This window comes from Cervus elaphus, chromosome 12 (genome assembly GCF_910594005.1).
Source record: "Cervus elaphus chromosome 12, mCerEla1.1, whole genome shotgun sequence".
Taxonomy (NCBI): domain Eukaryota; kingdom Metazoa; phylum Chordata; class Mammalia; order Artiodactyla; family Cervidae; genus Cervus; species Cervus elaphus.
Window position 1 is genome coordinate 89,946,970 of NC_057826.1, and position 15,512 is coordinate 89,962,481.

Sequence of the window (15,512 nt, forward strand, 5' to 3'; positions counted from 1 at the left end):
GGCTGACCAGAGCCATACTTTTGCCCACTGCTTATTCTGCCTTTGAAGTTCTATCATCACCTTGCCTCGTCTTACACCATTATGGATCTTATCAATTTTCATACACAAATGTATTATAAAACCTGTTGATTTTAAGAACCTTTGCCTACCTCCAAGTCACAAACATATTCTCGTACATTTCTCTATAGACGTTGAATGGTTTTAGCATTTACATTTAGGTTTTGGATCCATCTTTTATTTCTCACACAGCTTTGTTTTGTTAAGATATAACTCACATTATTATCAAAGTGTACAATTCAGTGGTTTTTAGTATATTCACAGAGCGGTGCAGTCATCATCATAATTTATTTTTTATCTTCTCCACAAAAAAAAATCCTGTATCCATCACCATTTTCCCTTCTTCCTAGCCTTTGGAAGGCACTAATCTATTTTCTGTCTCTGTAGATTTGCCTATTCTGGACATTTTATATAAATGGAAAAATACACTATATGACCTGTTTTATCTGGCCTCTTTCATTAGCATAATGTTTTTAAGATTCACCAATATTGTAGAACATGTAAGAACTTTATTCTTTTTATTGTTGAGTAATATTCCTTTTTGCTTCCTATATATTGCTGAAAATATATCTTATCCCTTCATCAACTCATGGACATTGAGTCTTTCCGCTTTTTTTGGCAGTTATGAATAACGCTGCTATGAGCATTCATACACGAGCTTTTGTGTGGATGTATGTTTTCATTTCTTTTGAATGCACACCTAGCAGTGGGATTTCTGGGTCATGTGGCGCCTGTATGTTTAACTTCTTGAGAGACTGCTGAACTCTTTCCAGAGCAGCTGTGCCCCTTTACCTTCCTGCCAGCAGTGTATGAGGGTCCTAGTTTCTCCACATCCTCACCAGCACTCCTCATTGTCTTTTTTTATGATAGCCATTCTATTAAATGTGAAGTGGTATCGCTTGTGGTTTTCATTTGCATCCCCCTGGACATTTTTTCATGTGCTTATCGCTCGTTTGTGTATCTTCCTTGGAGAAATATCTGTTCATATCCTTTGCTCATATTTTAATTTTTTTTTTTTACTGTTGAGTTGAAATATGAGCCATCTTTAATTAATTTTCCCAAATGTTGTGAAGTTGGAATTGGTCAAGGTTCTTTTCCCCCCCAATAGATATTCAACTACTCTAGAATCATTTGTTGCAAAGACTTTTTCCTCAACTGACTTATTTGGCACCTTCGCTATATATCAAATAATAATTAAGGGTGGTTCTTTTATTAGGCTTTCTGTTCTAGTATCAAGATAGGCAGGAGAAACATCAACAGTCTCAGGTATGTGGATGATACCACTCTGATGACACAAAGCAAAGAGGAACTAAAGAGCCTCTTGATGAGGGTGAAGGAGGAGAGTGAAAGAACCGACTTAAGACTAAATATTAAAAAAACTAAGATCATGGCATCCAGCCCCATTACTACATGACAAATGGAAAAGGTGGAAGTAGTGACAGACTTCTTGGGCTTCAAAATCACTGTGATGGTGACTGTAGCCATGAAATCAGAAGATGATTGCTTCTTATCGGGAAAGCGATGACAAACCTAGATAGTGTGTTGAAAAGCAGTGACATTATTCTGTTGACAAAGGTCCGTATAGTCAAGGCTATGGCCTTCCCAGTGGTCACGTACGGTTGTGAGAGCTGGACCATAAAGAAGGCAGAATGCCAAAGAATTGATGCCTTTGAACTGTGGTGCTAGAGCAGACTCTTGAAAGTCCTTTGGACAGCAAGGAGATCAAACCAGTCAATCTTAAGGGAGATCAACCCTGAATATTCACTGGAAGGACTAATGCTGATGCTGAAACTCCAGTATTTCAGTCATCTGATGCAAACAGACAACTCATTAGAAAATACCCTGATGTTGAGAAAGATTGAGGGCAGAAGAAGAGGGTGTCAGAGATGAGATAGCTGGATGGCATCACTGATGCCATGAATATGAACTTGGGCAAACTCCAGGAGATGGTGGGGGACAGGGAGACCTGGTGTGCTGCAGTCCATGGGGTCACAAAAAGTCAGACATGACTGGGTGACTGAACAAAAACAATTCTAGTGTACCTAGCTGTCTTGATTACTGTAGCTTTATAGGGAGTCTTGGAAGTTGGCTAGTGTCCTTCTCCCAACATTGTTCTTTTATTTGAAACTTGGTTGCCATCCTAGGATAAGCCTCATTTGCTCATCATGATTGTGGTAGGCAGGGTAATATTCCCTTCTCTTCCCCCAGAGATGTTCACATCCTAAAGCCTTGAGCCTGTGAATATCGTATGTTGTATGGCAAAGGGGAACTAAGATTGCAGACTGAATTAAGGTTGCCAACCAGCTGACCTTAAGATGGGAATATTACCTGATTGGGCCAAATGGAATCACAAGAGTCTTTAAACGTGGAAGAGAGAGACAAAGAAGAGGTCAAAGTAATACCAAATGAGAAAAACTCAATCTGCCATTGCTGACTTTGAGACAGAGGAAGAAAGCCTTGAGCCAAGGAAGTCTAGTGCCTCTAGAAACTGGAAATGGCCAAGAAGCAATCTTCCTCTATTGTCTCAGAAAGGGGATGAAGCCATTGCAACACCTTGATTTAGCCCAGCGATTGTTGCTTCAGACTTCTAAACTGTAGACCTCTAAGATGATACTGAAAGGTTGTTGCTGAACCTTGAAAGAGCCGGGATTCTTGGCCTCTGGAGGAGAAGAGTTCAATCCGGGGCCAGAGACGAGGCTTGATCGCTCAGAGCTTTTGTGTATTAGAGTTTTATTAAAGTATAAAGGAGATAGAGAAAGCTTCTGACATAGATATCAGAAGGGGGATGGAGAGTGCCCCCTCACTAGTGTTAGCAATGGAGTTGTATACTTTTAATTAGCTATTACAGTGAATCAATAGTATGTCTGGAGGTTGTAAAGACCTTACTAGACTCACTCCCATAATTTACATTTTAAGATTACAGGATTAGCCAGAAAGTTTTTTCCAGAGACTGTCCTCAGGCAGAATACATTATTGTTATATAATCCTAAGGAATGTAGAGGGAAAAAAATGTGTGTCCCTTCTTCCTCCTTGAGAATTCCAGACCCCTCTCTCCTTGGGGACCCCTTGACTTCTTATCAACCTGCCTAGGAATTGACTCTCTCAATACATTTGTGTTGTTTAAGTGGGTAAATTTGTAGTAATTTGTTATTGAAGCCATAGAAACCTAATAAATCATGTATTAACATTTTTATATATAGCTGGATTTGATTTACTAAAATTTTATTGAGGATTTTTGCATGTCTGTTCACTGTAATTTTCTTTTTTTGTAACATCTTTGGCTATGGAATCAGAGTAATGTTGGCCCCAAAGAATGAGTTAGGAAGTTTCAGCTTCCGTTTTCTGGAAGAGCTATTTTAATTTTTATTTTCGTGTTCATTCCTGCTCTTTTTCATTCTTCTGTGCTTCTAGTGTAGAATGGCCTCCTTTAAGTCCAAGTGTGTTCATATATAGTCCATGCAACTATTTAACCACTTTGCTATGTATTCTATGTCTGCATGTTTTCATGTGAAATACATGCTATTTTATTATCAGTTGCCTTTTTTCCCTTATGTTACATTTAGAGTTATTTTAGAAAAATTAGGTGTGCAAGTATAATATGTATGAATTCCACTATAGGGCAGTCAAAGGACCATGACAAAATATTTGTTATAAAAAGGGGATGTTAGGCTTGAAAGACTTGAGAACCATGATATAGAAGCTTCCCCTGCCCTATTTCAGAACTTTCCCAGTTATTACAGTTGTTATCAGGTAAAAAGGTAAAGTCTGTGAATGAGCCCACAGACAGGTCACATATTACCATATCCACAATGAAAACGAAACAACCACAACAGTGAAAACATGTTCATGTTCCATCTCACCTGCAAAGTAATTTAACACAACTATTCTACCCATCCAACACAGGGCGTCCAGCCACAATGCTCATATATATGCATGGTAATCGCAGGTGTCAATCCACAAAGATAGAAGTGCAAAAAGCATAACTTGCTCCCCCCCACCGCCTGCAACCCTCACCAAATAACTAAGCTTAGTTCTGTCAGAGTCCCAACTCTGCTTAGAGGAATCCTGTTTTCAGTCCATTCAGATCATCTTGGTTAATCCAAGGTGTCTGTGTCTCATGTCTGCCTCCCCACCAGGAGCCAAAATAATGCAGCTGAGGGGAGCTTGTGGACCCTCAGTCCTGCTCACTGTCCGCAGAAACCTCCAGATTCCTCTCTGGTCTTTGAGCATCATCCATCTAGATCATGCTGCAGCCTCCTCGCCTGCAGCCTCGGGCCCTCTCTTGCTGCATCTGTGCTTTTCTCAGGAGCGAAAGGAAACCGTCCATCAGTGGGGCTGCAGTCTCTTCCACACTGTGATCTCAGGGCCTCCGAGCCCCCGGCCGTTGCCACCTGTGACACCTCTCTGGGCACGGGGCAATGCAGGGAACCTTGCTTTCCTGTCCCGTGCCACCAGGCTCCCCTGGGGCAGGAAAGACAGGCTGTTTCCGCTTGCTCTCAGATGCCCACATCGCCCATTCTCTCTACCCTGTGATGCAGGCCGGGAGCCCAGAGTGCCTTCTTAATGTCACAGCCACGTCCTCTGGCTCTGCTTTCGTTCCTCTCTCCTCCCTTCACTGGCTCTGAGTGATTTTGGAAGTTAAACCTAGTAGCCCATCCATCTGTTGACTCCTTCCCTGAGGCCATTCCCCAAATGCCCTGCTCATTTCCTGGGTGAAGGAAGTCACAGGACAACTGGAATTACTAGGAATGAGAGAAACCTGATAGACTGTCTCAAAACACTTTTCCAGTAGGGCCATAAGGCTTGTGAAGCACTCTGCCCTGACATCATTTTCTCTCTTCCAACTTCAGGCTTAACTCTTTGCCAGGATTGTAGAAGTCTGTGTGTGCCTGCTGTTGTGACCTAAACGTGACCTGTGGAGGTGGTCACCTCCTTTTTCTAGGTCTACACTGCCCTTAACTATCTCACAGGCCTCTGACTGTCTCAGTGATGTGAGGTTATCATTTTAATGTTTTTAATTACTGTGTGATGCTTCTTTCAGTGGTGTCCCTAAAATACATCAATGTGGATCACCTAACCTTGTGAAAACAGGGAAATAGTTTTTAGTTTTAAAACTAAAAATCGTATTTTTTTCTTTTAAAATTCATATTTTTTTCTCTTCCTTCCCTCATTCGTAGGCCGCCAACTCTCCCTACAGAGACCATCTCCAGCAGCCTGCACTATCCTAATTTGCAGATTCTAGCCTGCTGGGAAATTAGGAAGCCAGCCATCATACATGTTATTAGAAATGTGGCTGAGACTAAATGGGCCCTGAGTTAGGATCTGATTGCAGGAACTTGGTGGTGCCCTTGGTGGTCACTCAGGGACATTTATTTGGATTTGTTTGGTCTTTTTCTTTTAATCCTAGGAGATGTTGCATTTCCCAGGTGCCAGACCTTTCTCTCTCAACATCCTTTTGTCTCCTGCTAAAACGCTTCCACTTTAACCACTTGCCTGTCATTGAGCACAGAGACCCAGGCTGCCCCCCATGAGTTCTCGTCTCCTCCAGCTTCCGTCTCTCCCAAGAGCTAGCCCCGTCTTCACCTGCTTGAGATGGCCAGTGTCACCAGATTTCTTCTCATTCTCACTGCACATCCCAGTCAAAAAGGGTGCTGCCCGCCTCCCCTGAGCAGGAGGACCCGGAGTCCGAGAACCCTGAGTGTGTCTCTCTGTGCCTTTGGATCAGGTGTCGTCTGAAGAGCTGAAAGGAGTCTTCTTGTACCTGTCTGAAGTATGTTCGTCATTTGAAATTCCTTAAACAGACTTCTTAATATTTAGGTACATTGAAGGATTTTTTTTTGTTTCTGCCATTAAATGTTTCACTCTTCTGTTTTTCTTTCTCCTTCTTATGTTTTATTAAGATGTAATTGACATCCAGCATTGTATAAGGTGTATGGCATAATGATTTGACTTATATACATCATTAAATGATTAGCACAATAAATTTAGTGAACGCCCATCATCACCCAGGTACAAAATTTTTAAAAAGAAATATATTTTTTCCCTGTGATGAGAAATCTTAGGATTTACTCTTCCGTTCTTCTTCAGAGAGGATCATTAGTGTTGGTCCGTGCTTGTGCTCAGTCACATCTGACTTGGTGATCTCATGGCCGTAACCCGCCAGGCTCTTCTGTCCATGGGGTTTCCCAGGCAAGAACACTGGAGTGGGTTGCCATTTCCTCCTCCAGGGGATCTTCCTGACGCAGGGATCTAACCCACATCTCCTGTGTCTCCTGCATTGCAGGAGTTCTCATGACTTTTTTTTTTTTGGTCTCTCCCGCTATAATTAGACAATCATGTGTCACTGAGATCCTTTAGCAATTAGCAAACTTCAGAGAAGAGCTCTGGGAAAACAAAACTGCCTGTGCACAAAGCTTATTGGTTTTTCCGAGTAACCCTAAAAGCAAATCTTACTACTTGTGAAGTAGCGATCCAATAAAAATCAGTTTGTTTCTGCTTCGGGGTTAAATTCAGAATACTTAACTTGTGTTGTGTATTTGGAAATTTTAAGAGAAATTAGTAGTTGATGCCTACCCAGATAGAAAATGTGAGCTATCATTCTCTCTAAAACATCGTAGGCCTTAATTCCGTATTTCTCACATACAAGTAGTTATGACGCTTGTTATTTTGCAATCACAGTTTTACTTTTTTCTACCTCTTGATGATATTTTCACTTCTCTCTTGCTTTCTTTAAATTTGCCGGACTCTGAAGTGCTTCTCTGATATTTTTTCATCTATCACTTCTTGATTGACATTAGTGACAGATAAACTAGTAAAAAAAAAAAAAAATTATCTGGCTACCTAAAGGGATTTCAGTTCTGATAGGGAAATCAAATACTTTGTGAGTAAACTATGAAACTCCATCAAGATGCCAAAACATTTTAGTTTGCCCTGAAATTCATAACTTTATTAGTATAAAAAAAAATCAAGCATTCTTTCAAGATCAAACTACAGGAAAAACAAGGAGAGCTTTAGCTGCAAGAAAGGACTGAATAAACATTTGGTACTTTTCTTGGCCCTAAATATTCCAAACACAGGGCTTCTGTGCTACTTGTTAGGGGATCCAGAACATGGAGATCAAAGCTAGTGTTACCCCTGCCTTCTAAGTGAGAGTGACTCATAACATCTTGTGCTTACAACTTTCATTTAAGGATCTCCAAGATCTGTGACTACCTATGATTTAAATTTCAGAGAAAAGTTTAGATATTTGCCTACCAATATGCAATAAATTAGGACGCTGTTTTTCAGTTCCCAGTTCCATTTTAACTTTTGAGACCAAATGTTTTCAATCTTTCAACAGATTTTTGAGACTTTTCATCCTTGAGTTTTAAAAGAGAAGATAAAATCCCATTGGTATCTCATCATTATAAGCAATGATATTAGCCCTGTAAAAATGAGAAAATCTTTGACTACAACTGTGTGTAATTTTTTTTTCTTCTTAATCCCCATTCAATCCTGATTTTGCCCTTTTCTTGCATCCATCTTCCTTTATCTTCAGCTCTTTTGGTGGCTGTCTCAGTTATTTGGGGGCTGGCTGCCAATTCCATTCCACCAGAGTCCCCCTGATGTTAGTTTGGCAGGAACACCCTCCTTTGCTGATTCTTTTAATCAAGATGTAAAGTCTGATTATGTCTGGCTAGGAATTGGGGGTCAGAGCATGGATCTACCCTGAATGCTGCAAACCATTTGAAACTCCTACAAATATTCAGATGAGCATCTGCATAAATATTCCTTTTCTGAAATTTAATTTGAATAACAGTTCAAATTAAATTGGTACCTTAAATTTGTACCTCTATGACCACTGTACCTCTTTCTTTGATAATTGATGTACTCTCTTTGGGGCTTTCTAGGTGGTGCAGTGATAAAGAATCCGCTTCCCAATGCAAGAGACTTAGATGTGGGTTTGATCCCTGGGTTGGGAATATCCCCTGGTGGAGGAAATGGCAACCCACTCCAGTATTCTTGCCTGGGAAATCCCATGGACAGAAGAGCCTAGTGGACTCCAGTCCATGGGGTCACAAAAAGTCAGACATGACTGAGCATGCACGCTCTTTTTAAATTCATGAAAACTGAAAGGAGTCATAACGACAAAACCCCTCACAACTCATTGTGTTTTTATGACTCTTAAGAAATTACATACAGAGAAGAGAATGCTCCCTGGAAGGGTCTATGCTTGGAATACTTTCTTCCTACAAAAGCTGGTTATAATACCTAACTCTCGCATCTGTTTAATAAACACCCAGCTAGGAGCCTGTGTTGCTCTGCATACTTTGATGATCCCCATCAATGAAAATAGCTAACGTGTATCAAGCACTACTTCTGTGCCAGATTCTGTGTTAAAGTCGGTATTGTTGTTATCTTCACTTTTCAAATGGGGGAAGTTAGGCCCAGAAACAGAGTGATTTGCCCAAAGTCACAACACTCAACTCTTTCCCTTGAGTATGCTTCTGCAAAATTAGAAATGTGGCCATAGAAATGATAGGGAGAAATAATATTAGTCATAAAACAGCTAGACATCTTTGTGTTTATATATAGTTATTGTTCAGCTCAAGTTTTCCTTATGTTCTGGCAACAGAGTATTCTTAAAAGCATGGTTCACTTAGTCTTTAATTAAGAAGCTCGATGCAGAACACGTCCTATCTAGCGTGTAATTGAATCAGGCCCTTGAGCCTCATGCGCCTCATGTCTGGGCTCTCCTGTCTCAGACGGTGGTTGGCGGTGCCCTGTCATTCTGCTTCCAGCTCCTCCACAACGCCCAGTCACCCACTGCTTACTTCCAATGTTGAGATCTCTCTTTTTCTACCCATTCCATGTAAAAGGACCTTGTCTGTGTTATTTACTTCCATTTCCCCAAAGCTGGAGTGGTCCCTGGGCCATGAAATCCAGAAAGAATTATTTAAGGGGGTGAGTGAGGGCTCTTCTCCAGGCCAGGACCGTGCTTCCTCAAATGCTCTCCAACAGGCCCCTTTGATTTCAGTGTAACTGATCGGGTGCCAGATTGGACAAACAATTCCGGTATTTGTGGGTTGGATGTGCTTAAATCCTCGTGGGGTTCCAGGAGTGCCTCTTGCCAATATCCTGTAAAATAAGCGGCCTCTGTGTGCAGAACAGCTTCCTAGAAGTCAAGGTCGTGGGGCGACTGGATGAAGGCTCAGAACACTTCTCTATGGTAATCAAAGAACTTTTAGTGTCTTCAGTCTGCATTTCTGAGGGCCTTTCTTCCATTCACTTATTTGTCCCCTCTCCCCATCCTCAAATCCTCCAGCCCTCCTCTCTGGCAGGCCTTGTGCGAGGTCCTGGGAATGCAAACAAGAATGAGACATTATTCTTGTCCTTGAGAGCCAGAGTTCTCTCAGACGATAAACCATGAATGATTGATTAACACCAGGCAGAGATAAGTGTGATAGAGAAGTATAACGAACATGCAGGAGGACAGTGGAGAGACAGACTGTCTGGGGGAGTAAGGGAAAAAGCAGCAAGGTGACATTGAAGTCAGGCAGGAAGGACAGCGAGGGCATTTTAGGCAAAGGAACCCACATGGACCCACAGAAAGTCAGCGTGCTAAATTCCAACATCAGAAGCAGGTTCCCTGTGGCTGAAACAGGGGGCGTGCTTTGTGGAGATGGGCAGGAGCCATGACCCAGAAGTAGTGTGGAGCCACGTGTGAAGGATTCTAGGTGTTGGACGGAAGTTTGAGCTTTTTGCCGATTGAGAAGCGATTAGAGGTCTTGAAACACACACGTGGCCTGATTGGTTTGGGGCGTTGTCATGCCTCTGATGGCAATGTGAAATGTTCCATGTGTTACCCCAAGAGTCCAGGTGAGGGCAGTGCCAAACCCTGGAGGAGGGGGAGGTGGATTGGAGTCCATTTTCAAGGTCAACTTGGCAGAAATGAATGTGTTGGATGTAGAGCAGGAGGGAAAGAGAAGAACATCAGATGGTAAATTGAATGTCTGGGTAGATATGCTCTCCAGAAGCTTTTACCAGGAGAAGATTGAATTTACCCAGTCCTTTAGATCCAGTCTCCAAACTTTTCGGCACCAGGGACTCGTTTCCTGGATCTTTTCACGGACCGGAGGGGTGGGCAGGGGGATGGTTTCAGATGATTCAAGTGCGTTACATTTGTTTCTGTTATTACATCAGCTCCATCTCGGATCGTCAGGCATTAGATCCCAGAGGTTGGGGACCCTTGTTTAAAGCATAGATTAACTCTCCAATTTGAGTCTAAAAGAATCAACCAGAGTACAGGTCCTTTTATGGGACAAAGAGGCTTCTAGATCTTTGAAATCCTGTTGTCTGCTCACGAGTCGCACGCCAGTGGGTGGTCCTGTTGAGAGGGAAGTCCAGGCCCTGGTGCAAGGCTGTTGGAGCCCTCCTTGCTTTTTGATCCAGGATCCCCAAGTCAGAGTGAGGGGCTGCTTTGGGTTAGCCAAGGTTGAAAGGTCCCAGGGAGCAGCAAGATGGAAATACACACTGACGGTTCAGAGCAGCCTTCCTTCCACAGCCAAGTCACAGCATTGCACTGCGTGGGGAGGAGTCCTCGAGACCAGTGTTGTTGTCATGGTTCCATCTTAATTTTTATCAGCTGGATGCGAATTAGGCTTCATTGTAACATGCTTAATGCATTTGCTCAGATCTTTGGCTAACCAATGTTTTTCCATGACTTTTTGACAGCTATTTTTGTTCAATAATGAATAATAAAGTGAGATTTACCATCTGTAGATGACAACATTTGTTTTATTTTGACATTTCTTTGCTAGACGGCAATGATTTTATAATTAGGTTTTTCTTCTGCCAAAAACATTGTTGAGAAAACGTTTTCCCTGAAAAAAAAAAAAAAGTTTCATAGCTTCCTATGCTAGTTGGAGTCATCTTATTTTGATTTGGAAGTTTTTCCTAAGTCAGTTGGGAAATGAAACAAGAAAAATCTCTCTTGAAAATTAATTCTTAACAAGAACAAAGATTAACTGTTGCCCAAAAGAAAATGAAGAGAGAAAATGAAAAGAATCGTGTTTGAAATGGTAGTGGTTCCATCAATGGCCTTTTGAATTTTAATTTATGTCAGACTTAAGTGAACAATATTGGAAACCCCCTTCACTACCTTCTTTCAAGTGAGCTGACTTTATTCTTGTTGTTACTTTGATCACTTTTATATCTAACTCTTTGAAATACCTGTGAGATTGTCCTAGATCTGGTGGACAGTACCCTATTTCTCAAAGGCCTAAGTCTGTGAATTTTTTGCTGAGAAGTGGTGACTATTGGCCAATGCCTCCCGGCCAGGTCCCTCGCAAAGCTGAATGGCCCTCTTCATGCCGTGGATCTACAGTTGGCTTTGTGACTGGGGAGCCCAAGAGAATGAGTTGCAGGTGTGTCGATTAACAGTGCTTTCTCCCTGGGGTGCTCTCAGAAAAATGATGGAGGAAGCCACGTCGATAACAGATAATAGACTCACTCTTCATTGCTAATGGGAAAAACATCACAGACGCTAACGGCAAAAACAGCCACACTCACTGCATCAGCGCCTCCCAAATAAGACGTGGAAACACCTTCCAGCTCCTACAGTAGCAGCGGAGGCCAAATTCTCTTTACAGCCCAGAGTATTTTCCTTCCTGGGTCATGCCTCAAGGCTGCTCCTAAAATCAGATTCCAGACCCAGCCCACCCTATCTCCATCACCTCTACTCTTATTGCTGTCATCGTCATCACCCAGCATTTTTGCTTTGAGCTCTAACAAATAGGTAGAATTGAAAGAGACATTACCTAATGTTTCAAAGGAGTATATCTATCAAAAATGGACACAGCAGGCGCCTCCTACAAGCACTGAGCCAGTATCATGCAGCGGTCTCCAACCTTTCTGGCACCAGGGATTGGTTTTGTGTAAGACAATTTTTCCACAAACCAAGTCCAGGGGATGATTTGGGCATGATTCAAGCACATTACATTTATTGTGCACTTCATTTCTATTATTACTGCATCAGCTCCACCTCAGATCATTAGGCATTAAATCCGAGATGCTGGGGACCCCTGATTTATAGCAATCCAGAGAGCAGAGGGAAATGAGTGCTGTCGTAGATATTCTTGACTACATTTTTCCAGTGTATTTTTGTATCACATGAGTAGCACCTTCTTTTAAGTTCTGATGCATTGATTATTGGTGCCTAATACTCAGTGAAGAATAAGGAGCATGGAGGAATTCCCTTTATCTAAAGATGGTGCCCCTTGTTTTGAACATGTAGGGTCTCAGATCAGTTCAGTCACTCAGTCGTGTCTGACTCTTTGTGACCCCATGAACTGCAGCACACCAAGGTTCCCTGTCCATCACCAACTCTCATAGCTTGCTCAAAGTGATGTCAGTTGAGTCAGTGATGCCATTCAACCATCTCATCCTCTGTCATCCCCTTCTCCTCCCACCTTCAATCTTTCCCAGCATCAGGATCTTTTCCAATGAGTCAGTTCTTCACATCACGTGACCAAAGTATTGGAGTTTCAGCTTCAGCATCAGTCCTTTCAGTGAATATTCAGGACTGATTTCCTTTAGGATGCACTAGTTGGATCTCCTTGCAGTCCAAGGAACTCTCAAGAGCCTTCTCCAACACCACAGTTCAAAAGCCTCTCAGCTTTTGCCTCTCAGCTTTCTTTATAGTCCAACTCTCACATCCATACATGATTACTGGAAAAACCATAGCTTTGACTAGACAGACCTTTGTTGGCAAAGTAATGTCTCTGCTTTTTAATATGCTGTCTAGGTTGGTCATAGCTCTTCTTCCAAGGAGCAAGCGCCTTTTAATTTCATGGCTGCAGTCACCATCTGCAGTGATTTTGGAGCCTCCCAAAATAAAGTCTGTCGCTGTTTCCATTGTTTCCCCATCTATTTGCCATGAAGTGATGGGACCAGATGCCATGATCTTAGTTCTCTGAATGTTCAGTTTTAAGCCAACTTTTTCACTCTCCTCTTTCACTTTCATCAAGAGGCTCTTTAGTTCTTCTTCACTTTCTGTCATAAGTGTGGTGTCATCTGCATATCTGAGGTTATTGATATTTCTCCCAGCAACCTTGATTCCAGCTTGTGCTTCATCCAGCCTGGCATTTCATGTGATGTACTCTGCATATAAGTTAAGTAAGCAGAGTGACGATATACAGCCTTGATGTACTCCTTTCCCGATTTGGAACCAGTCTGTTGTTCTATGTCCAGTTCTAACTGTTACTTCTTGACATGCATACATATTTCTCAGGAGTCAGGTAAGGTGGTCTGGTATTCCCATCTCTTTAAGAATTTTCCAGTTTATTGTGATCCACACAGTCAAAGGCTCATGTGAAATAGAATGTGTATTTAATAAAGCAGCCTGGATGGCCATTTGTTTTGTCAGGAAGGGATGTGAGGTTTCAGAAAAGGTTCTTGGAAGTCTGATAGCCAATGATGAGATTGACTGTCACCCACTCGCGTGTTAAAGAACTGTTCCCTTCATCTAATATGGCTCAAGACTCTTCCCTCTCCCCTTCTTGAGGCCCAGAGAAGAAGCAGAGACCTGTTGTGTCAAGGGCTTGGTCAGAAGCCCCCCTGACAGTAGAGCCTTGAATTTCCTCCCCACCAGCAGCAGGGACACCTCTGGAGGGAGTTACTGTCTCCTTGAAGCAGCTCTCCTGCTGTGTCACGGGAATTGTGTGCGCATGGTTGAGAGGGACTGTGTTTATTATATTTTTCTCAGGGAAGTGAAACTTAACGTCCCTAAAAAACCCACTCCACTCCAGGGACATCAGGAGCAGGGCGCTCAGAGGGCAGGAGGTGACTGGGAGTCACACAGACTTTGAATCCTAACTTTGCCAGTTAATGGCTGTTTGGCTTTTTCAAATCTCTCTCTCCCCCTTCCTCTCTCCCTCTCTGTTTCATGACAAAAGAGTTATAATACTAGACTATCTGTATTGTTATAAATAATGTTGTTGTTCAGTTGCTCAGTCGTGTCTGACTCTTTGTGACCCCATGGACTGCAGCACGCCAGGCCTCCCTGTCCATCACCAGCTCCCGGAGTTTACCCAAACTCATGTCCATTGAGTCAGTGATGCCATCCAACCATCTCATCCTCTGTCGTCCCCTTCTCCTCCTGCCTTCAATCTTTCCCAGCATCAGGGTCTTTTCTAATGTAAGGCCCTGATGCTGGAAAATATATGTAATTTCTAATATAAATATTGGCTCCCATTTATTGAGCACTTAGATTGTGCCAGGTCCCTAGCCAGACAACTGTCATAAATGATGTGACTTAATTCTTACCATAATATATGAATGAGGTAGAAATTATTGTCTCTACGTTAAAGGTGAGGAAACTTTGGCAGTGTATTGCCCTGGGTCACACAGCTAGTGAGTGGCTGGCATCAGGCTTCAATTCCAGGTCTATCAGACTCCAGATTCTGTGATAATGTGAAATTAAAGCAGTGCCTAGTGCAGAGTGGGTGCTTAACAAAGGCTGGTTCTCCTTCCTTGCGTGAGAATCCTTTGGCTGTGGTAGAGCTTGATTTCTGTGTTAGATTTCTTTATACGTGCACGCTTAGTCACTCAGTCGTGTCCAGCTTGGCAACCCATTGTTCTGTAGCCTGGCAAGCTCTTCTGTCCGTGGGATTTTTCAGACAAGAATCCTGGAGTGGCTTGCCATTTGCTTCTCCATGATTTCTTTATATATTTGTTCTATAGAGCAGATCTGTCATACTGCACCCAGCCCCGTGGTTCATTTGGACAATAGTGGCTTTTAGGAAAACAGTTAATTGGGATATAATATACATGTAAATATATGGGCTTCCCGAGTGGCTCAGATGGTTAAAGAATCTGTCTGCAATGTGGAAGACCCAGGTTTGATCCCTGGGTTGGGAAGATCCCCTGGAGGAGGGTATGGCAACCCTCTTCAGTACTCTGTCTTGGGGAATTCCATGGTCAGAGAAGCCTGGTGGGCTACCATCCATGGGATCACAAAGTAAGACATGACTGAGCAACTTTCACTTCACTTCACTTTTACATGTAAATAAGTGTTATTTAAAATGTCTCTGAAATCACCTAAGCGTGCAGGTACTTTGGGAGATAATATGATTCTACAACCTCAGTGTATAGAAATATGATGTTTATTTTCTACAGCCTAACTCAGTTTCTGAGTCTGAGCCCCACCCAACTGGTCAGATATTGAGGTCGCCCGTGTAACTTCTCCGACTCCCCCAGTGTCCTCCATTCCCTCAGTTGTCTTGGAAGAGAAACCTTCTTTTCCCTAGCACACATCTTACAATACAGCTTTGTCCTGCCGTCTTGTCAAGAATTTTTCTTGCAATTATTTTTTCCACCCAACTTTTCTATGTGCCGAGATATTTAGCCCACTGGCAAAGTTTTCAACTTTCACACTTAAGCAAGAGTTCAAATCACCAGGGAGTCAAATGTTAATC

General features: G+C 42.4%; 1 protein-coding gene across 1 annotated transcript in view; it reads left to right on the top strand.

Annotated features, from left to right (window-relative positions):
* The window catches only part of ARSB (arylsulfatase B), a 160,004-nt gene that overhangs the window by 61,295 nt on the left and 83,197 nt on the right, over positions 1-15,512 (top strand). The gene's annotated exons all lie outside the window — the stretch shown is intronic.